Source organism: Rhinatrema bivittatum, chromosome 1, assembly GCF_901001135.1.
Source record: "Rhinatrema bivittatum chromosome 1, aRhiBiv1.1, whole genome shotgun sequence".
Taxonomy (NCBI): Eukaryota; Metazoa; Chordata; class Amphibia; order Gymnophiona; family Rhinatrematidae; genus Rhinatrema; species Rhinatrema bivittatum.
Genome location: NC_042615.1, coordinates 155,665,335 through 155,689,396, shown reverse-complemented (window position 1 = coordinate 155,689,396; position 24,062 = coordinate 155,665,335). Strand labels below are relative to the sequence as shown.

General features: G+C 42.9%; 1 protein-coding gene across 14 annotated transcripts in view; it reads left to right on the top strand.

The window, feature by feature from the left end:
• LIMCH1 (LIM and calponin homology domains 1) overlaps positions 1-24,062 on the top strand; it is a 692,462-nt gene that overhangs the window by 462,082 nt on the left and 206,318 nt on the right. The window lies entirely within an intron of this gene.

Below are 24,062 nucleotides of genomic sequence, written 5' to 3'. Positions count from 1 at the left end.
GTTGCTCCCCCTCCTTGCCAAATTCCTATATTCTTAACCTTTGACAGTCAAATATGCAAAATTTAACAGTTCAAAATCTTGGAGTGATTTTTGATCCAATGCTGTCCATTAAAGAGCAAATCAAATCAGTACTACAATCATCTTAGGCAACACTAAAGCTACTACGCCACATTAAACCTGTGTTAGACGCCAGTGATTTCTAAACGGTCCTACAAGCCTTAATCCTCACAGGCCTTGATTACTGTAACTCCTTATATGTTGGCCTCCCACAGTATCTCTTAGATCACTTCAACTAGTCCAAAACTCAGCCGCAAGATTGCTTACTGGTGCAAGACTTCATTACCACGTTTCCCCAATACTTGAATCACTCCATTGTTACCCGTGAATTGGTATAATAATGTATGACAGCGATAATGGCACACAATTTACTTCATAATGCTATCAGTCCTGGATGAGTTCTGTTTTACGCTTTAAAAGATGAATTTTAAAAGCCCGGCATGCGCCAAAACTGGAAGATATACCATTGTCGGGCCAGCGCACACACACAGCACAGTTTAAAAGCTGCTTGGATACGCGTATATCTCCCACTGCGTGCCCAAAAATATTTTCTTAAAAAGGGGGCGCCGCGGTCTGGGCAGGGTTTGGGCGTTCCTGGATTTCTTGTGTGCCGGAGTCCCCTGCCATGTAACTTTACTTCTGCTATGGATGGCGTATAAGTCATAATAAAAACAACAAAAAAAAAAAACAGATCAGGGTTTTAAAGGTTGGGGCTAACTGGGAAGAAGGAGGGCTGTAACATTGATCTCTGCTTTGACAGCGGGGAAAAAAGGAGATTGAATTCAGGCAGTGACTGAGGGCCCAGACTTTTATGGTCTGGGGAACTGATAAGCAAGGGGGTAACCTACATGGAGCGGCATTTACTCCCCTTAACATTAGGCATGGAATTACTACCCTTAATCAATAAGCCTCGGTGTCTGATGCAACTGCAACATCGCTGTCTGCTTTGAAGGCGGGGCAGGGGGGTGGAAGAGGAATTGAATTCAGATGACAACCAACATGAGCCCTGACTTTTACAGTCTGAGGTACTGATATACAAACATAAAGGAAAAAGCACAAGACTGCTTAAACGGCCAAGTCCAAAAGCAAAATGTGTCAAGCAGCACTGTCTGAATTTTCAAGAAGAATCATGCAGTAAAAATGTTGCTAGCAGTAATTTATTTTTTTTTTTTTATGGCTTATAAGGCTTGGAGGATAACTGCATGGAGCAACAGTTGCTACCCTTAAGAGAAATATGGGGGTAACCTGCATGGCATGCCATAAGAAGCTTGCTGGGCAGACTGGATTGGCCATTTGGTCCTTTTCTGCCGACATTGGTATTTTATGTTACTATATGTCTAATTTTTCATGCATGGTCAGGGAAGATTTGCATCTGGGGCACCCCCTCCTGACCAAAGGAGCGGGACTGAGTAGTATTGCTATTTTAGTGCAGGCATATAGGGGTAGATTTTAAAAGAAGCGCGATCAGCCTACTTTTGCTTGCGCATCAGACTCAAGCAAAAGTACGCTGGATTTTAGTAGATACGCACGGAGCCGCGCGTATCCACTAAAATCCTGGATCGGCGCGCGCAAGGCTATCGATTTCGTATAGCCTGCGCGCGCCGAGCCGCGCTGCCTCCCCCCGTTCCCTCCAAGGCCGCTCCGAAATCGGAGCGGCCTCGGAGGGAACTTTCCTTTGCCCTCCCCTCACCTTCCCCTCCCTTCCTCTACCTAACCCACCCACCCGGCCCTGTCTACACCCCCCCCTTACCTTTGTCGGGGGATTTACGCCTCCCGGAGGGAGACGTAAATCCCCGCGCGCCAGCGGGCCTGCTGCGCGCCGGGCCGCGACCTGGGGGCGGGTACGGAGGGCGCGGCCACGCCCCCGGGCCGTAGCCACGCACCCGCACCCGCCCCCAAAACGCTGCCGACACGCCCCCGGAACGCCGCGACGACCGGGCCCGCCCCCCCGACACGCCCCCGACACGCCCCCCTCCGAGAACCCCGGGACTTACGCGAGTCCCGGGGCTCTGCGCGCGCCGGGAGGCCTATGTAAAATAGGCTTCCCGGCGCGCAGGGCCCTGCTCGCCTAAATCCGCCCGGTTTTGGGCGGATTTAGGCGAGCAGGGCTCTGAAAATCTACCCCATAGTGCTATTTTGATATGGGAGATTTACTAAATTGTAATTTAGTTTACTCTTGGCTTTGAGAGCCAAGCCCACACCTAACATGCATTACCTTAAGCCTAATGCCATATAAATTCCAATTTCTTCTTTAGTGTTTTTTGGTTGGTGCCACAGCAGTGCATGTAAATGTTGTTGTAACTAATATTTCCACCTATAAAGATTGTACTTTGTCCATTTTATTGTAAAATCTGTGTTAAATGCAATTTTAAAATTGTGTGTGGCGGGTGCGAGCTACACCCGAAGAGGGTGTGGGTGCCAACCTGTATAGTTTACCTAGGGCATCAAACACCCTTGCAGCCCTGATTCCAAACCACACACTTCAGCTAAAAACACAAACTTTTATCAGCCTTATTAAAAGCTGTTGCAGTCGTGGATCTCCTTAGGAATCAATAACTTCTAGATATTTTTGAAAAAAATAAAGGAGGCATTCTATTATACTTTGAAATATACATTATTATATATAATATGAATGCTCCCAGTGCTATAATTTAAGAGAATAAATGCAAATAAGATATTAATTAATTATAAAGCTTATAGCTCAGCTATCTCCAATTCTAGGCAGGTTACAAATTAAAAAAAAAATCATAAATAGTATAAAACAAAAATCACAAAACATAAGTAAAATATAAAAAAAAAAATAATAATGAATCACTAAATACAATCCATCAATGGACCACTAAAAGAAAAAAAAAAGTACACAGTCGGGTAGATTTTCAAACCTGCACGCGTCCATGTGCATGCCGATTTTATAACATGCTCGCGCATGTTATAAAATCCGATGGCTGCATGCACATGCACGCTGGATTTTATAATCCGCGTGCGTATGTGCAGGCGGCTCGCACAAGGGGGGGGGGGACTTTCGCAATTTACGTGCGGCGACACGTTCAGGCCTTCCCCAGTTCCCTCCCAGTCTGCTCCAATTAAGCCGACTGGGAGGAAACTTCCCTACCCCCCCATACTCTTTCCCTTTTCCTCCCTCCTCCTAAACCCTATCTTTTTTTTTTCTTTGTTTCACAACTTGCTTCAGCTCCCGAGCTGAAGCAAGTTGTGCGCACCGGCCAGCTGCCAGCGCGCCAGTCTTCAGGACAGCGATCAATGGTGCTGTTCCAGCCCGCCCCTTTGAAGAGTCCCAGCAGTTGTGCGTGTACTGGGGTTTACGCACGTGGCTAGGCCTCTTTGAAAATTCGCCTGGTGTGCGCAAGGCCCGGCCCGGCCATGAGCATAAACACCTGAAAATCCACACATCAGTCAAATAACATAAACTAACATGAAAAAAAAATCAGTTTAGCACAAATGCCTGTAGAAATAAATGTAGTTTCATCAGTTTTCAAAATCACTAAATTGCAGATTCAGATTTTAATGCTTCAGGGGAAAGAGTTCCTCAGACAAGGGCCCGTAACACAAAATAACCTGTCTCTAGATTCTACCAAATGAATCAGTCTTTTTGATGGAATTTCCAAAATATATTGTGAAGCAGACCATAAAGCCCACACTGGCGCTTAAATCTTTATCACCAAATTAAAGTAATTGTGAGCCAGGCCATGAATGGCTTGAAATGCTTGTGTAACCAGCTTACATTTTATTCTCCAGCATATGGGGAGCCAATGGAGTTTAAACAGACTAGGAGTGATGTGCTCTCTTAACGGAGTACTGCATATAATACGTGTAGCTGAATTTGGAAAAATTTATAATGCCTTCAATGTGGAATAAGGTAAACCAACAAATAAGGCATTACAATAATCAAGCAAGGACATCACCCTTGCATGCATAACAATCTTGAGATCACACTCAGATAAGAATTGGTTTTAATTGACGGAGCATATGCAGCTTATAAAAGTAATTCCTAGTCATTTCTTTAACCTGGGGGCAGAAAGAGATTATGGCATAAAGTATAATCTCTAGGTCATGCCCTTATATACTAATATGCTTTTATCTTATCTAAATAAATTAAAGTTACTTGGGAAAAGTAAAATGACAAACTCTGTCAGTTCACATTTCAGAGAATACTTACTTCTACTAGTACTTGTACATTTAGTGCTTCTTATTTCTGTAGTGATGCTAAATGTACGCAGCATTGTGCAGATACCACAAGAGACAGTCCCTGCTTCATGGTACTTACAATGTAGTTAAGGAACACAGTCAAGACAATTAAGGGGTATCAAGTGAACTATTCAATAAACATGGTTGTATTGCTCAAGCTACATCAAGAAATATGCAAATGGAATTTTAAAAAGGTCCATCTTTATAACGAAAAAAAAAATCTCAAAACCCAGTTTGACAGCTTCCAGAGCAAAGTTCACTATCAAAGTTGAAACAGTTCCTTCCATTTCCTCATTTTCCAACATAAGTGAAGCCTCATTCTCAGCATGTTTCTTAACGGGAAGAATATAATAAGCCTTGCAAATAAGAAGCAAACATCTTCAAAACATCTATAAAACAGTGCTAAGTAGTCTGTGGAGGAGCCGTGGCCAATTTAGCTAGGATGATAAAATGCAAGGTTCTGTAGGGCAATTTGTATATAATATATAAAATATACCATTTAGGATTGACTGAGGGAGTTAGACAGAAGTAGAAAGTGTCTGCTGCTTTTGGGCTCTAGCATAGGAGGAGGCGAGTGACCGTGTCTCCTTTTTATCTGGAAAGCATGTGTTAATTTTCAGCTGGAGGGGAAGGGAATTCCAGGAAGAGTATCCAGCCAGAGGGCTCTTAGTAGATTCCCTTTTCAAGTTTCTAAAGGGAAGGGGGTCTCACTAGGAAAACTGAGTGAAACACCATCTGTTTTTGTGTGCATTGAGAAGAGGGGGTTTCTGGGGAAGAGGAGACCATTCGGAAGTAAGGGAAGATCAACTGCTTGTCTATGTGAAACTGAACGTGCATGAGGAATTATATTTGGAGACTGTGAGCAGGAAAAACACTGTCATTCTTTCAGGCCAATGCTACACTGTGTGCTGGCTGCAGCGCATGGCTCAACCTGCGATTGGATGCGTGTTTTGGACACGCGTCCATAACCCCTGATGTAAAACGGCGGTTAGCGATTCCAATCGCATACGTAGGTAATGGCGCTTATAAGATGCAAAGGCGAGGCTATTATCTATTCCCCCCGTGCAAAACATGTTTTAAAAAGCACGCCGGAGGCGCATATTCTTACTCACCAAAATTAACGCCTGCCCGGAGCAGGATTAATTTTGGGGGAGCCCAAAATTAATGCCGACTTAATATTGTGGTGATAACCTGTGGCTGTGCACAGGTTAGGAAAGCAGACACTCTAAAATTGAGTGTCTGTCTTCCTAACCAGCTGACAGCCACCTCTCCTGGGCGCCCGCTGCAGAGGAGGTGCTAGGGGCACGCAGTTTCCCATAGCGCCTCCTTTTTACCCTGGCAGCCCATTTGCGTTTTGCATTGGGCACCCTGGAGCGGTGGGTCGGGGTGTGTGTATGTGTGTAAAGGGAGCGAGCGCTCAATCGTGATCGCCCCTTTAACACGTGCCAAAATTGCATCAGCCTGTTTGTTTTCTGCATTGAGAAGAACTTCCTGCAGTGTTAGGGGTGGGGAAGTTTGTTTTATTCAACTACTTTAAATTTTTAGTAAAGTTTTTTTTGGTTTTTTTTTCTCTCTCTTTGGTTTGGAACACAGTTTTTGTGGGGGCTGTACTGAGTGTCATCCCCTGGTCCTTACAGGTAAATCCTGTTCCCCACACCATAAATCCGTGTTTTTTGGTTTTTTTTTTCCCTGGATGCTGCCTCAAATTGCTAGGGCTCAGCAATATCTGAAGCGAGGGGGGAAGGAAGGGTTACAAGGGAATGAAAATTAATACAAATAAAATAACTCGTGCAAAACCCATGTTGCTCATAGCCAGAAATGAAACAGCAGATGCAAACGCCAGTGATTGCAGTCAGACCCAGGATTACAGTGTGTAAAACCGGATACAGACCCAGCTCCCTGGCACTGACACAATGCAGAACTAAGACAGACCTTAAATCCCCCAGGCTACTGGCACCAAAGAAATCCTGGCTTGCCACCTAGCTGGCGCAGGCAGTATTCTTACCCGAAAACCATTGGCAAGTATTCAGGCCATTCTTTTTAGGCTGCATGTTCACTGTTTTTTATTATTTCTTTTTGTTGATAGAAGCATTACATATTATTGTGCTCGTGCCATTTGTTCTAGCATGAACAGAACTGGCAAGGTTACTTGTAACAAGCTGCTGAAAGTTTTCATTTTAACAACGCAGCAAAAGATATAGCACTAACCCCCCCCCCCCCCCCCCCCCCATTATATCATTCACACCTTTAGTATAGAGCCAAGCATTTAATGATATCCAGTTCAATTAATTGTTATATCTTGATTTAACTTCAGGTTGAACATGAGCCTGCCATTTTTCTCTCCAGTTTACATCGATAAACAATTTTGTGAATAGTCTCTCTTGCTTCCAAAAGGGGCCAGTTAATAGAATTACTCCATACCAGCATCATTTCTCTCCTCGTCTTTGTCCATAGATGAAGTCCATCTGTCTCTAAAAAGATTAATCATAACAGAGGACTATAATGATACACAGAGGATCTTTTTCTGTCTAACCAGTATGGCTCTTCTGGCTGCTATTAAACTATATGAGATAAGACTTTCCTATTAAACCAAATTGATTTTTAAACTCCTTCCCTCCTGCCCCAGTAGCATCAGAGTACTATACTGAGAAATATGAAATTTGAGAATCCTGTTTATCACAAAGTGATTTTCCTTTGAAAGCTGTTTAATTTGAATGGATCTCAGAAAATTGCGTCATAAAAGCTGGCCTTCCACACTTAATACAAGGAGGCAATTTTAGCCATTTCGTTTTGATTTTTTTACTTGGTCAATAAAAGCTCCATGTGTAATTTTGAACTGCATTCCCTTAGTCTAGAGTCTGAAGACAGAACCTTTCTACAGCAAGCCGAAATTACAATATCCTCTTAGGTAATCCCTGAAATCAGGGATACCTGCCATTTGGAGATAATCTCCTCTGGTAATAATTTGCTCACTAGTGTGTGTACCTTGTTTATCAGTCTGTTATATGTACAAATAAGGGTTCACAAACAAGCTGTAGGTTCTACTTTTTATTATTGGACTAAATCAATGAATCTGTGACTAGCTTTCTAGAGCTATGCTCCCTTCATCATGTCAATGTCACCTAGGACATGTTTCACTTCACTGATCTGTAGGACAGAGAAAGATAAAGGTCACATTTGGAGACTGGATGCTAAGCTTGGTCAGTAGCATCTCAATTGACTTCCATTTGCCTAGAACACTTCCTGGGCTCAAACGTGGATTTCACATTCCATGCTGATATCCACGGAAAAGTACTTAATCATATTGGAGCTGTGCAAACAGATCAACCTTAAATTTGACTTTGTTGGAGCTCAGCCTGTTTTAAGGTTTGACAAGAAATATAGATTTATTTCAAGATTTACTGGGGAAATTCTGTTGGATTTCTTACCCTCCCCCCCCCCCCCCCCCTCTCAGCTGATGTGCGGATATTCCAGTGTGGACCAAGAGACGGCCAGAGCGTCTCCCTCCTCTGCCCGGGGAGTGCTCCATGAAAAGCAGGAGACAGTAACTCCTTCCTAATATCACATGGATAGGCAGAGGTTCCACCCAGGCACAGGAAAGGCCCAGCTCTATGCAGAGAGGAAGGAGACTGTCAGAAGGGAAAAGCTCAACTAGGGAGTAGTAGGCAATGGGATGAGAAGCAATTTTTACAGGAGTCTCCTGTATCCTCTGTGGTGTTCCCAATGCACTCCAGCTCCTTCCTGCCCTTTCCCACTGCTGCTCTCATTTCTGTCTCTCCTCTCTCACACTGCTGCCACTTTGCTCTCCTCCGCTGTCCTTCTGGTGCTGAGCTGTGGGCCTAGAGGAGCAGTGGCCTGTGTGAGTAGTGGAAGAGATGTAGGCAGCAGAGAGGAGAGGAGTAATGATTTTTTATGGAGGGGGAGAGCTGATTTTGAAGCAGCAGCAGCCATTTTAGTGGTTGATGTAATAACCCAGCAGTGAAAAAAGTGTGCTAGATTTTAGTGCACTTTTTCTTTACCACCACAGTAAACATAACATGTAACTCCTGATGCAGTAATCTAATGGCATGAAAATCTACTATGAGTATATGTATATGTGTGTGTGTATATATATATATATATATATATATATATATATATATATATTTTATTTTTTTTTTTTTTTTTTTTTAAAGTGCCCTAAAAGCAGATGTAATGCAGAAATTATGTATTTCATGATTTATGTGTGGTGTTTGGTCTATTGTAATGTGTGGGTCTATTGGGTGTAGGTTACGTATGGGTCTATTGGGTGTGGGTAATGTGTGGGTCTATTGGGTGTGGGCTTACCCCTCAGAAAGGCATGAGTAAAACCAACATTATATTATATTACAAACCAGGAATAATGGTTCCAGGCTGCCAGATCTGAATTCAAGGTTCCCTTAGTCTGTCAGCTTGGTAACTTTGGATTCCGTGCTGATAGGCCTCAGGGTAAGGTTTCTAGCCCTGCCAGGCCTAAATCCAATATTTTCAGGTCTGCCGGGCCTAGTAATTTTGGCTTCAGGCCTACTAATATGTGCTGCCTGCATGTTGTCCTGATCATGGCTTGAGTCAGGGCATCCCAGTCTTCTTTCTCTCTCCATTTCTCCTTCCTCTCTCATCCATTTCTCTTTCTTCTGTAGCTCTAAATTTTGTGTTAACCCACAAGAGGTACATGCAGACCCAGATCTAGACATAGGCAACTGCCTCTGGTGCCAGCTTTTGATAGGTGTCAGAATGTTGTCATTGCTGCATACCTCAATCTGGGACTGCTTCTGAACTGCTGTCCTGATCCTGTGGTGGTGGCAGCAACCTAAAAAAAGGAATTCAACACAGGGCCATGCAACCAGCTGTTGCATGCTCAAGGCCTTGCCCCCTCCTCCCACATAGGCTTCTTGTTACTATGGAAACCTATGTGAGAAGACACAGCTGGGAGTGGGCATCTCCACTCTGCATCTTAGAGTGGTTTCCCTGCCACTCCACCACTATCTATGGGTGCTGGCAATGCAAATCTGGGCATGTGAGCAGCAGAGCAAAATGCATGTAAATCATGCTGGCACACAGAAAAGCAACTATAAACTACCCTGTTGGCATAGCACTTTATCCTAACTGTGTTAGAAATCTGAGTTAACTTTACTCCACCTTTGACCCAGGAGTTAATTGTCTGGCGCAAAACTCCCCCGAAAAAAAAACAGTGCTAAGCATTAGCAGGCTCTAATGCATCTCTTTGACTTGGGGATCTGCATGGAGGTGAGCTGATTTTAATGCATATTTTTACTCCTGCTTTAGTGCACCTTTTTGTGTGCTAAAACCTATATTGAAAGTAAAGTCTAGAATAGCATATTACATCAGCCTGTCAGGCAAAATGAATTGTCTGTAAATGCAGTTTTCCTTTACAAATGGTTTGTTAAATTTGAGAAATCTGAAAATTTGACATGGATCCATCAAATTGGATGGTGAACCTCTTAAAAAATTGATTGGATTGCTAATTCTGATTATAGTTTGAATACACCGGTTGGGCAGTGTCATAAAATTAAAACAAAATGTTTAGCTCAGCATATTAGAAAGTGTTTCTCTATTTTAGAGAAGCATGAATATTTTTGAGATTGCGAAATACCATTTAAAAATAAAATTGTGGATTTTTTTTGCAAACATTTGAATGAATACATAAATTCTGCCCATTTGCTGTTTACTGATTCATGTGAATGATTTCCATCATAAGTAAAGTCACCACAGAAATGATTTGGTTAAAAGGAGGGACTTGTAGCTTAGACTACTTTTATGGGCATCCTGTCATTTTTCCTCTTTCAGAGAAATAATTGACACAAGTCCAGATGTGTTGGCAGAGCACGTACATTGCTTTATAACTAAAAACAATAACACTGTATGTGATCCCACAAGATAAAGTTAAGACACTTTAACATTTTTTTGTGTTTAAGTGGTTGAGGGTGGCTGCTGCCAGCACCACTTAAGGTTTTCATGGTGCCATCGGTTATTTTAATGTGTTTACTCTTCTGTTCACTGGGTTATAGTATAGTAATGAACGCGAGTAAGATCAGCCTGCCTTCACCTTCGTTTTGCTTGCTTAGGTGCAAGTGAACCATGAAACACATATAACTGGAGTTTAGGGGTATCTACCTGAAATAGGTACTAGGATTCTAACTAGTCAGTGGTTGATCAGATAATGTAGTTCACTAGGAGTTGAAACATTTCTTGGGTAAGGTTGACCAGACTTCTCTGAGGATGGACATACTCTTACACAATAAGCGGGCATAAATCGGCCGTATCGTGTGGTTGATATCATCTGATGACTCTTCTGACATGTGCCCAACTCTCAGAGCTCAGCAGGTGTCTTCCTGAGGAAGCACAAGAGTTCCTGCATACGATCACTGCCTCGAGAGCCCCTCAGTCTTTTTTTATTTTTGTCTGAGGTACCACACACAGATATTTTCCAGTCTATCTCTAGAATTTTTAGCCTTGTTGTTTTGGCCTTTTTTTTTTTTTTAATTCGTGTTTGCAAATCTTTTCACTTGTATTGCTGCCTTGGCAGCCACTCAACAGAACATTCCAGTTCTCCCAAACTACCTCCCCTCCCTGCAAAAAAAAAAAAAAAAGAAACTGGAGAAACAAAATCAGAAAGCCTGCAGTTTGCAGATTTCGGCCCTGCAGGTATGGGAGTTCCATGTCAATCACAGATGCACATTCTGTCTGCTATCGCTTCCTAGGCCTGGATCATAATGCTCCCAAATGTCCCAGTGGTGGATTGATGTCTCCAAGGGTGCACAGTTTACACACCTGTAAGATGGAGGCCCTGAGGAAGGTGCTATTGGGTAAGGTCAGGAAACCTCAGCTTGAGGGTGTGCAGTGGTAACCCTTTCCCCCACTAAATGAAGCCTATTTGGATTCTTTGTACAACAAAATGTTGAGGCGGGATTAATCTTTCTTTCCCACAAGTCAGGAAAGTATCCCCACTATGGTGCCGACTTTCCGATTTGCTATAGGTCAGAGGTTGAGCAAGGCGCGGAAGAGGATGGCGCTAGATGAGGTACTAAGAAATGCACCTAAATGACACAAAGCGATCCATTTTAGGCCAATCTTCTTTGGCAGCAAAGAAGCAATGAGGCATTGCTGGGGAAGACCATTCCTTCATAGCGAGATGAGAGAGAACTTCTACCATGCAAGTGTCCTTGTTCTTTCTGCCACAGAAGATCCCCATACATATAAACATTCATAGAAATGACGGCAGAAGAAGACCAAACGGTCCATCCAGTCTGCCCAGCAAGCTTTTGCACTTTTTTTTTTTCTCTTTCACATAAGCTTATTTGTTCTACCTGCTGCTTGCCCAGGCACCATCGGTCTCGGCAGCACAGAGCATTCTGCTGCACTCCAGGATGCAGTCATCCTTCAATTGTGTTTGCCCTGTGCACTGAGGTGCCGTATTCTGGCATACTAAAACCATTAAAGGTAAGGTCTTGATGCAGAGTTATTGTGCAGTCACTATTCTTCCCCAGACCGACCACATGTGCACAAAGAATGGGCTCTTGATCCCCAGCATATTACCTGGAGGACTCAACCTCACTTTTAAGTTTCTCAAATTTGATCCCAGTAGATTAGGAAAGGCATTTGCTAAACAAACTCCAGTTAGTAGCGAATTGTATCACGCACGGTTATGCTCTGGCTGGCTTACAGATTACTGATTCTGTCAAGGCTCATCAAGTGAGAGCAATGGCATCTTCAGTAGCTCATCTCAGGGCCTCTTCAATTAAAGACATGAAAAGTAGCGATGCATGTTCATTTTAAACAGATATATATCCAAAATGAATGGGTCCCCTTTGTTTGCCATGAAGTCCATGAAATAAATGGGGACATCCCACAAATGAAAGATTTCATTAGTTTTCATTCATTTTGGTGCCATTCATTCCTATGAGTCTATTGATTCATTGGAAGGAATGAGATGGTAACAGGTACATGTCTTCACTGTACTAATAGAAAAAAAAAGTTACTGTAACCACCCCAGCCAGCCCATCTCTGTTGGCATAGCAACCAGCCTTTCCCTGTGATTCCTGCGTGACATCACACCCTTGTAATGGCTTGGTGGGCACTGGGATGGACTTGTTGGCAAGGAGATCTCAAAGGCAACATATCAGGGTGAAACTCTTTTCAATTCCAGTCTATTGCTTCTCTTTGGCTCCAGTGATGATGGTGATCCTGCAGTCTGGGCCAGGGTGGGGCAAGCAGTGCTGTAGTAATTCTTGTCAGACTTTCTTCTGAGAGGAGATTGAATATTGTGCTTTGTTCTTAGAGATGACTTCTACTTCAGTTTTAGTAAAAAAAAAAAAATGTTTGGCTTCCTGGCCTACTGCTTCAATAGTGCTACACTGGTGTCACGCACTGTAGAAAGTAGGGTCAGGCTGCCACTGACAGCCAGGCAGGCAGGCACTTTGTTGCTGTGTGTTTTTCTCCTATGGGTGAGGATACAACAGCATCTGTGTGTAGGAGGGAAAGAGTGGGGATAGGTGCAGCAGACCTGCAGTGCCAGCGCAAAGTTTTTTATTTTTCTCTGGGTGGGCAGTGCTGCAGTCCAATCCAGAGAGGTGAGCACTAGTTTGAGCAGATCATTGCAACAAGCAAGTAGCAATGCCCCTCACCTCTAGTCTGAAGCATCTCCGACATCATGTTGCATCCAAAGACCCTGACTGTGAACGTCCAGCAGCTCCTGAGACCTTTTATAGGTCCTGCTGCTTGGATTTTCTGTGACATGATTCAATGACATCATATCCTGCCTAGTATAAATGGAAGCTTAGAGCAAACACCCAGTGCCTCTGCAACAGGTCCCCTGCTCATTGCAGTGATAGTTGCCTCTATATGTCTCTGTCCTGTCGTACCCTGTGATGAAAAAAGAAAAACAAGACTGATGCCTTGGAAAGATTTATCACATCCATGGCTACTCTAGACCAATTACCGCTCTGTTTTTTGGGTCCTTTATCTGTCATACCCTGTTCCAGTTCTCCCAGTCTTCCTGTCTTGTACCAGCTTGTCCAGCCTGCTCCTCTCTCCATGCTGTGTCTTCCTTGGACTGACTTTGCATGCTGACCTCTGCCTGGACTTTGACGACTTATTGTTCTCAGCCTGCCTTGACCTCAGCCTAGACCTCAACTTAGCTTTTTATTCCACCTGCCTCGACCTCAGCCTGGATCTTGATTTCGCTTTGCCCTCTGTCAACCTTGACCACAGCCTAGACCTAGACTCTGTCTTGCTCTTAGCCTGCCTTGACTACTGCTTGGAGTCAGATTTTGCCTTGGGGCATATCAGCTTCTGCCTCTTAAGGTCTATCTTATGTCTGCAGAAGATGGGATGCTAAGTTGATACAGCCTAAGGGCTTATTAACCCTACTCTGTGATACAGTCTCAGTTGTGCACATTTGCATTGTCACCTTGGTGTTCATTTCATTCAGTCATATCCACAGTACTAGGTAGGGAGAGGCAGAGGGAAAAATGTTCTTTACAGAGGAGGTGTTAAGATAGGGAGTCCCCCAACTAAGTTGTAAAAGGACGACTTCAAATTCAAATTTGAATGCAAAGCAGGCAGCTCCAGCCAAAAGAGATTGAAATTTGGAGGTGATGTTCCACTACCAACACCACCTGTTTCACACCCTGTTTTGGAGATGAGGCTAAAGGTGGCAACGGTATCCAAGGCAGACAGTAGCAATGGAGCAATGCAGGTAGCAGAAGTGCAAGACCCATATCCAACAGCGGGCCTGTCCTTTGTTCCAGCTGACAAGGTAGCACAGAGTATGCACTTCTGAATCTTTTGACGATGAATTGTCCTGAATGGGACTCTCTGAAGAAGATATTTCATAGCTATTGTCTAAAGAAAGTTTAGGAGGAGTAGTTTGATAGCTTCTTAACCTCCCCTTTAGCAAAGGAGAAGACTGAGGAAACTAGTGATGATGAACAACAGGCAGAGTGCGTGTGTGATGAGTGATGTAGGAGTGAGCCCTTAGTGCTGTGGTGTAGGTGAACCTACCAGGTCTACATAGACAGTTGGTAAACACGCCTCAAAGTGGAACAGACTGAGCTTCACCTACACCAGCCACATCACTGCAGGTTGAGCCCTTGGGGTCTGGCGGCCGGCAGGACTTATGTGGGTCCTTAGAGCGATGATAAGAGAGCTAGAGTCGAAGGACATGCCAGGGTCAGGACAAGCAGCAGACTGGGGATACTGTGAACAGGCCAGGAGTCGGGGTGGGTGGCAAGCAAGTGTAGTCAGTTCTGAGGCAATGATCAAGTCCAAATGGCAGGCAAATGTGGTCAGGTCCAAGGCGCTAAGATCAGCACTAGGAGAACAAGCCAAGGATGGAAGAAGACAAGACAGTGAGACATTGGATGAGATGGGCAGGGCTGGACAAAACAGGCTGGGTGAGACAAGGCTGGATGAGATAACATAGGAATGCAGGAGCAACATGCTGTGCACAAGGCAGGAGACCTGTTGCTGAGGCAGTGATAAGTAGTCCAGACCATGCTTAAATAGTCAGGGCCAGCTGATGTCATCAATTGGCACCTTGAGCTCGTGCCTCTGAAGACTATGGGGAGAAGCAGGAACATGGTGTGCCAGTGGCATCAGAGCTGTATTGGGAGCTGGGGATGCTGGATTGTGGCAGCATTCCTGCCACCTCGGGAGGCTGCTGAAGGTGCTGTGGTGAGTCGGACAGAGTGGCTGGTTAAGGGCCTTATCCCGTAGCCAGCTAAATGTAACAGTGACTGATTACTCTGGCATTGTTTGCCAGGGTCCACCTTCTACCTTATCTCCAGGGCTATCATCCATCCTCAAGGATGTAAGAAGGCATCATGAAAGAATCTGGTGATCTGGATGCATTATAAAGTGAGGGAGCACCCTCATTTGGCTCAGTGTATTTACAAAGCGAAGGATATAAGTAAATGCAAGCAAGTGGAGCATCTTACAAATGCTTGTATGCTGCATCACCTAAAGAAGCAACATCCATGAGCACTGACATCTGAAGTGGACAGTAGCAGAAGCCAGGATACCCTTTCTTCCTGCTGCCATGAGTAAAAAGTGACAACCTACCATGGAGGAAATGGGGTGAAGTTCAGTAGCATTGTCCCAGGTTAGGAGAAAGGCATCGTCAGAAGTTGTAACCAGGATCATCGAGGAAATGAAGGTCCCCATTCCCAACTTGTACAACCATTGCTGTGGTCATATATGGGCACTGCTGGTTAAGGCAGAGGGGAGTAGCATGCATTTCACCAGCGACATCTGGACATCCTCAAATGTTATGCACGCTTATCTCTCCATGATGGCAAACTGGTGGGACCTGGCCATGGCAGGGGGCAGAACAAGCAGCAGCTCTAGTGTGGACAGAGCATCAAGGGGCAACTGGGCTTTGCTGCACAACCAGTTGATGGATGAGTCCCATACTGCGGTCAATATTCTATCAACCATTAGAGATAGAGCATTGGCAGCTAGACAGGAGAGCGAGTAGTTTAATTGTAGGTTTCTTTATCACAGAAAATGGCATACATATAATAAAGGCAATACATAAGGTGGGCTTTCAGGATATCCAATGTTTTTCACCCATTCTGCACGTGGTAGTGAAGGAAACCAGGGGGCAGGGGTCCAAGGCCTATCAGAATGATGAATACTTGGCAGAGTTTTTAAAGACGTGCAGGAAAATAGGGTACTTCCACAGAAGTATGAAGACAGAGCAGCTTCTACAGGAGAAGCAAGTGGAAATCAGAATGCTTGTCAACCGACTAATTGTAGATATTGACACCCATTGGAATTCCACCTACTTGATGCTGTAGAGGATAGTTGTGAATTGCCCCCTGGGGCATCTTGACTGGGCAGTCATGAAGCAGCTGGTAAAAATCCTGAAGTCCTTCAAGGATGCCATGGAGGAGCCGAGTTCTGGAAATGCTACCATGGGAGTTGTCATCCCTATAGTAAATTTTCTGGAGTAAAAGTTGAAAGGAATCCATCAGAATGCGAGCATGCAAGCGATTTCTGGAATCCTTGCAGAAGCAGGTGCAAGAGTGACTGAAGCCTCTGACAAACAACAAACTATACAAACTTGCTACATTTCTTGATCCCCAGTTGAAAGGTAATCTTGCGGTCAAATCCCAGCATCTCACAGAGATGAAGGTGATGCTGGAAAATAAGGACTGTCAGGTGGAGCATGAAGAGGCATGGACAGCTTAAGGATATAGCAGCACTATAGGAAAACTATGCAGGGTGCCACCTCGGAGTAATGCAGATAGGAGCAGCACTGTGGCAGCTAGCACTTCCTCCCCCACCACAATATGCCAAAGCCACATTGCCTGCAAAGAACCATCTTTCCTGGTACAAGCTAGAATAAGAGCAGTTGGCATTAAGAAAACTTTTAGCCTACTCAGGCAAGGGAGAGCTCAGCTCAGAAGTCTATGATATGCTATCTAATTGAGCCCATTGAAGAAATGGAACAGATGTGCAGGATATTGGGAGCATTAGTCCACCATCTGGCCAGAACTAGCCACAGTGGCACAGCAGTATCTTTCCTACCCACCAACCAGCATACCCAGTGAGCATGTGTTTTCATTGACTGGGAGGATCATGAGCCCTCATCTTTCATGGATGGTGCTACACTTGATGGAAAAGATGGTCTTTCTGAAATGCAACTTACCTTAGCTTGGGTTTTCAACTTTTACATGCGAGTGGCAAGAGACTTGAAAGCACATTGAAGGCCTTGCTACCATTCTGCCTGCCTGCCATTTCCCTGATACTACGACAGGGGCCTGACTGTTACCGCTCTGTTTGCCATGGCTATTATGTATGAGAACATGAGGAATACAACATGAGGCACAAAAGCTTCCATGCTTTGCTGTTTGTTTCTTAGTTATATTGGAGTGTTTATTTTTGACCAGGAAAGAAAAAAAAAAAGTCCTCCCCTCTCCCCCTCCCCTTCACCAGTTGTATAATTCTTTGTTTTGTTCAAATCCCAGCATGGTTCTCTCACCCTGTTTGTTTCTTGTTCGCACTGGGGTGTTTTGACCCAGAAGAAACACGAAAAAAACCCAAAAGATGCAAGTTCTTACTACCACAGCGCCTGCTCTAAAGTTCTTCTTTTTCTTTTATGCTTCCACAGTCCCAGCCTAGTTCTCCCACCCTGTTTGATTTGATTATAGTGGGGTAGATTGTCCACAATAGCCTTCAATTTGAAGGAGGATGATCAGACAGAACAGAAAGCATAGAGGAGAGAAACCATTAGCATGTTCTGAATATAATAACAGTGGAGACAACCCATTTGACAAGAAACTAAACATTTGCCCTAGTAGCTAGATCAGGTTCAAGCAGAGAAAAAAAAAATCTTTATTAATAAAGAAAACCTCATGAATACTAGGAAAGTCTCACTGGAGAGAAACCAGTTGCAAGTACTGAATGTTTGTTTCCTTCAGATAGCCCATTTCACAAGAAAATCAAAATGACACCCAGCAGCTAGATCAAGTTCAGGCAGGGAATGTAAGAAAAGCTTATGCCAACAAATTGATACTTGCCACAGTTCATTTTTTTTGTATTGAAAATGACAGTTGGTCAGTGTGCTTCCCATGCCACTTTGCCTCGCTGCTAATTTCCTCACTGTACATCTTGGGGGGCTTTGTGCCACTCAGCCTTGCTGCCAATACTCCAGCCCTTACATTTTGAGGTGGGGCTGCTTTGCACCTCATGTTTTGGTATGTTGATGTCACTCTTGGCCCCTTTATCAATGCCTTGGGGTTTTTCCTGCCACCTCTTCTGCTATGTTGCCCTTTCAAGGTGCCTTGGTATGCTGATGCCATCAAGGATTCATGCCACAACTGCTGGTGCCCTCTTTAAGAGCCATGTGAGCTTGGGCAAGACATGATACCCTCTGTTTCCTCAGATACAAAATTAGATTGTAAGCCCTCTGGGAATAGGGAAATACCTACAGTACCTGAATGTAATCTGCTTTGAAGTGTCAAAAAGCAGAATATATATATAAATGTATAGTTTCTAAAATAGTCTTCCCCCATTAGCTTTCTTCTTTGCTCCTCTGATGCCATGGACATTTCCTGCTAATGCCGGTACCCCTTTGCCCACTTACGGAGCCGTAGGCTATTCATGCCACACTTTTGGTGTCAGTTTGCTACAGTCTTAGGTACCTTAGAGTTCTTTCCACCTTCTGATTTCTTCCCACAAGTTTCATGAAGATTAATGAGAACACCAATTATGTAGCCCAGAATAGGCTGCATTGACTTTAATGGCATTGACTTTAATGGCAAACAAATTTGTTCTTTTCATTCTGAAACTAATGAAACGAATTTAGTTCCCCACAAAATGAATTGGAAAAAGAAACACAATTTCTCCTTCTGCACATCCCTAATGCAAAGCTACTAATTGGTGGTCTGTTCACACCTTCATATTCCACTACTGTCGGAACAGCAAGTCCCTAGGAGACAGAAACTATGAACAAGAAGTTCTGTGCAGCCTGTTCACACAATAGTCATATCCACCTGGTGGGGACTGGGTTGTCTCTTAAGCATTTGCTCTGCAATGCATCCCTCAGTTTGGGACTCTGTACATGTTACGGCTGATTCATGCCTGCTTGTTGAAAGAGAAAGCAAGTTTGCTTACCGGGTAAATGGGGCTCTCTGTACGCAGGATAAATCGGTCATCCACCTGCCTTCCTGGAAGGCCAGCTGCCTCGCTATAACTTGAGGTCTGCAAGACAGGGAGGGGCAGCATACTTGAGGGAGATCCCACACATGCTCAGTAAGGCTTTTAATGAGCTCTGAGAGCTGGTTCCATCTTGGCACCGGTGATGATGCTGCCACTGTTTATAGTTGACTCATCCTGCTATCCATGGTGAACTCAAAATTTCAAGCAAGAACCTTCAGATAGTTGTAACTGGTCTATTTTTATTTGCAGGAGAGAATGTTTGCAAAGTCTCAGGAAACTCCACAGTAAATACTTTTCAGTGATTTGAGACAGTTGTAACAGCAGTAAAATATTACTTCATAAGGGCATAATTTCTGGGTGAAGCTTCCTGCAATTGCCAAATGTCTCTGGTCTGTTCTAACACTAAAGATCTATAAACACAAGCGTCCCCTGAGTTAGAGCCTGTACAAGAAAGAAGAGGTCTGTAAGCTATTATGCAAAGGCCAATGTACAAATATCTTAAGTCTGTGTTTCCCGAACCTCTCCTGGAGGCACACCTAACCAGTTGGGTTTTCAGGATTGCCATAACCAATATGTATTAAATAGGTTTGCATACTTTTGGTTCTCCAATGTGTGCAAATCTATCTCATGCATATCCATTGTAGTAACATACTAATGTCAGCAGAAAAGGACCAAATGGTCCATCCAGTCTGCCCAGCAAGCTTCTTATGATAGTATCTGCTGTGCCGTGCAGGTTATACCCCATGTTTCTGTTAAGGGTAGCAACTACTGCTCTATGGTTATCCCCAAGCCTTCTGATAGCCACTTTAAAAAAAAAAAAAATAATAAATTACTGCTATCAACATTTTTACTGGTGATGAGCCGCCTTGAAAATTCAGACTGTGCTGCTTGATGTGCTTTGCTTATGGTCTTTGCCACAGAAGCAGTGCTATGCTTTTTTTCCCTTATGTCTGTGTAGCAGTACCCCAAATTGTAAAAATCAGGGTCCGTGTATAGATATCCTGAAAACCTGACCACTTAGGTGTGCCTCTAGGAGAGGTTTGGGAAACACTGATCTAAGTGCTGACTCACCAAAATCCTCAAATATTATGGAGCACCTGATTCTGCTGAGCAAGGACATCAGGGCTTCCCAAATCTGTTCTGGGGACCCCACATGAAATCAGGTTTTCAGGATATCCATAATGAATATGCATGAGATAAATTTGCATATATGGATTCTCCATAGTGGGAAAAATGTATTTCATGTGTATTCATTGTAGATATTCTGAAAGCCCTAACCGGCTGTGGGGTGCCTAGGACAGGTTTTTGGGAAGCCCTGGACAAAATGTTATAAGGTACTGGAAGCCTCAATTCCTGTGTGTATTTGAGTGCTCCATAATGTTTATCTAAAATTGGAAAAGCAGTGCATTCCAAATGGTCTCATGCAACAGTGAGGCTAGAAAATGTTGTTGTTTTTTTTCCTGGCTGTTTATAAAATCTGGAATGTTAGACTATCAAAACATATTTTTTTGCCAAGCCAGAGCGATATCTTTCACTCGCAAAGCAGCGAAGGAATTTGTTGTTCTGTTGGAGGTCGTGCACTGTGAAGGAATGAGCCCCTTCTTCCTATTTGTCTGTAGTCCGCTGCTGGCGCTTTGGAGGACTGCTGTGGCAAGGCAGAAGCTCTGACAGGCCTGTGACCGCAGCCCCTCCCTCCTCAGAGACAGCTTTATGGTGTCTTCCAGCTCCATCTAGCTGCCACGGACATTTGGCAGCACCATTTCGGCCCCTGGAACTGTGCATGTAGTCTCAGAACAGCCTTCTCCATCTGCTGGTCTTGCCAAAGATTAAGGAACTGGCCTAAACTTGGCTAATTATCAGTTTATTGGCTTTAAACGAAAGTTAATTTGGATTAATTTGTCAAAGGACAAAGAAAACAGACAGAAAACATGAAAAATAAGTACTCAGTCTCATTAATATCAGCTATGTTTAGGAAGCATTTTGTACGCTGGCCAGCTGGTTTGCAGTCTGTTCATTTTCAAATGCTCTGTCTGGTGATTTAAAAAATTGAGTAGCTTTGTGACTTTCACGTTAGTAATTAAAGAATAATTCCTAATTCTGTTCTTTCTTTATTTTCCTGCAAGCAAATGTAACTTTTTGCAGGATTTCTGGCAGCTACTGTGTAATCTTTCTTTTCAAAGACCTTTATGGATTATTTTGTAACTCCTTCCACAGTCTTTGTGGTTTAAAAGAAATTTCTTTTCCTCAATTGCATTTGAATATGGTTTTGACCTTCTCAGAAAGGCATTGGTTTATACATACCTCAACACTGTTTTTCTCTTTCAGCCTACTACTGCAGAGCTTATAGCTAAGTCTACTTAAAAGACCATTTCAACTTAGCCATTCAGAATTTGGCTAGCTGTAAATACTCCTTTTATTACTATTTTAAAAACTTTCTATCCCACATTGTCTTAAAAACGTAGGATGATTACAATAAAATAACATATAAAATAACGTACACACAAGAAGAAGCTATCTCTAGTTCACAAAACATACTACAAAAATCATAAGAAACTTAAAAATTCCCCAATTATCTGCAAAGATCACAGATTACAAATCATTAGTTTCATAGGTATTAGTCACCAAATATATAAACTAATGGATGAGTATTAGAGCTCTTTCTATATCTGTTGATAGTGTGCATGTTTTTGAAATAAGTGCATTGATAAAGAGTACTATGAGACTTTTAGAGATTTTATTATAAACAAAAAAATATATAAAAACAACAAAAGGATGTTATAAATTAAAGCAAGGTGACCCTGAACCGTAACAGAGTCTGTGACGTTATACAGACCCTTGGAATAAGGGGCCTACAAATATCTGGTAAGAGATTTAAATACTAGTTTTAGATTGACTGGTTGTACCATTGTTTTTGATTTGTAGTAGTGAATGATGACATAGACTTAATTGGCATCTCAGAGACATGGTGGAAGGAGGACAACCAATGGGACAGTGTTATACCGGGGTACAAATTATATTTCAATGACAGATAGGAGCACCCGGGAGGCGGTGTAGCACTTTGTCTGGGATGGCATAGAGTCAACAGGATAAACATCCTGCATGAGACTAAATGCACAATTGAATCTTTGAGTAGAACTCCCTTGTGTGTTGGGGAAGACTATAGTGATAGGAGTAAGATGGTGAGACAGACAGTGAAATACTAAGAGAAATTAGGGAAGCTAACCAAATTGGTAGTGCGGTAATAATGGGAGACTTCAATTACCCAATGTATAAACGTATAGATCTGTCCAGTGACCAGCGACCAAAGGTATCTTATAACAATCACGTTATGTCATAACATTTTTGTCTTATGTTGTTAGTATCACACATACTTTATATGCACAAATTTTTATATAGTGAGTTTTGGAACCTTCATACCACCCACGGTTAAACAAGCTCAAACTTGTGTTACCACCGTTGCGGGTCTTTTTTTTTTTTTTTAATCTGTCCAACTTTTCTTGTGGTTAAATATTTTTTCAATTTTTCTTATTATTTTGAAAACTTTTTCATAAAATTGCAAAAGACTGTACTTCCCTTTTGCTTAAGCCGATTGTTATAAGATTTCAATTACCCCAATAATGACTGGGTAAATGTATCATTGGAACATGCTAGAGAGATAAAGTTCCTGGATGGAATAAATGACAGTTTTATGGAGCAATTGGTTCAGGAACAGACAAGAGAGGGAGCAATTTTAGATCTAATTCTCAGTGGAGCACAGGATTTGTTGAGGTAACTGTGGTGGGGCCGCTTGGTAATGGTGATCATATAATCAAATTTGCATTAATGACTGGAAGGGGGACAGTAAGCAAATCCACAGCTCTCGTGCTAAACTTTCAAAAGGGAAACTTTGATAAAATGAGAAAAATAGTTAGAAAAAAACTGAAAGGAGCAGCTACAAAGGTAAAAGGTGTGCAAGAGGCGTGGTCATTGTTTAAAAAAAAAAAAAATACCATCCTAGAAGCACAGTCCGGATGTATTCCACACATTAAGAAGGGTGGAAAGAAGGCAAAACTATTACCGGCATGGTTAAAAGGGGAGGTGAAAGAAGCTATTTTAGCCAAAAGATCTTCATTCAAAAATTGGAAGAAGGATCCAACAGAAGAAAATAGAATAATGCATAATCGTTAGCAAGTTAAATGTAAGACATTGATAAGACAGGCTAAGAGAGAATTTGAAACTAAGTTGGCCGTAGAGGCAAAAACTCACAGTAAAAACTTTTAAAAATATATCCGAAGCAGAAAGCCTGTGGGAGTCAGTTGAACCTTTAGATGATCGAGGGGTTAAAGGGGCACTTAGAGAAGATAAGGCCATCATGGAAAGATTAAATGATTTCTTTTCTTCAGTGTTTACTGAAGAGGATGTTGAGGAAGGTATTCATGGGTTAATGATTCAGATGGACTGAACCAAATCACGGTGAACCTAGATGTGGTAGGCCTGATTGACAAACTGAATAGTAAATCACCTGGAACGGATGGTATACACCTCAGGGTTTTGAAGGAACTAAAAAATGAAATTTCAGACCTATTAGTAAAAATTTGTAATCCATCAATAAAATCACCCATTGTACCTGAAGACTTAGAGGGTGGCTAATGTAACCCCAATATTTAAAAAGGGCTCCGGGGTGATCCTGGAAACTACAGACCAGTTAGCCTGATTTCAGAGCCAGGAAAAATAGTGGAAAGTGTTCTAAATATTAAAATCACAGAACATATAGAAAGTCATGGTTTAATGGAACAAAGTCAGCATGGCTTTACCCAAGGCAAGTCTTGCCTCACAAATCTGCTTCACTTTTTTGAAGGAAGTTAATAAACATGTGAATAAAGCTGAACCGGTAGATGTAGTGTACTTGGATTTTCAGAAGGCGTTTGACAAAGTTCCTCATGAGAGGCTTCTAGGAAAAGTAAAAAGTCATGGGATAGGTGGTGATGTCCTTTCGTGGATTACAAACTGGCTAAAAGACAGGAAACAGAGTAGGATTAAATGGACAATTTTCTCAGAAGGGAGTGGGCATTGGAGTGCCTCGGGGATCTGTATTGGGACCCGTACTTTTCAATATATTT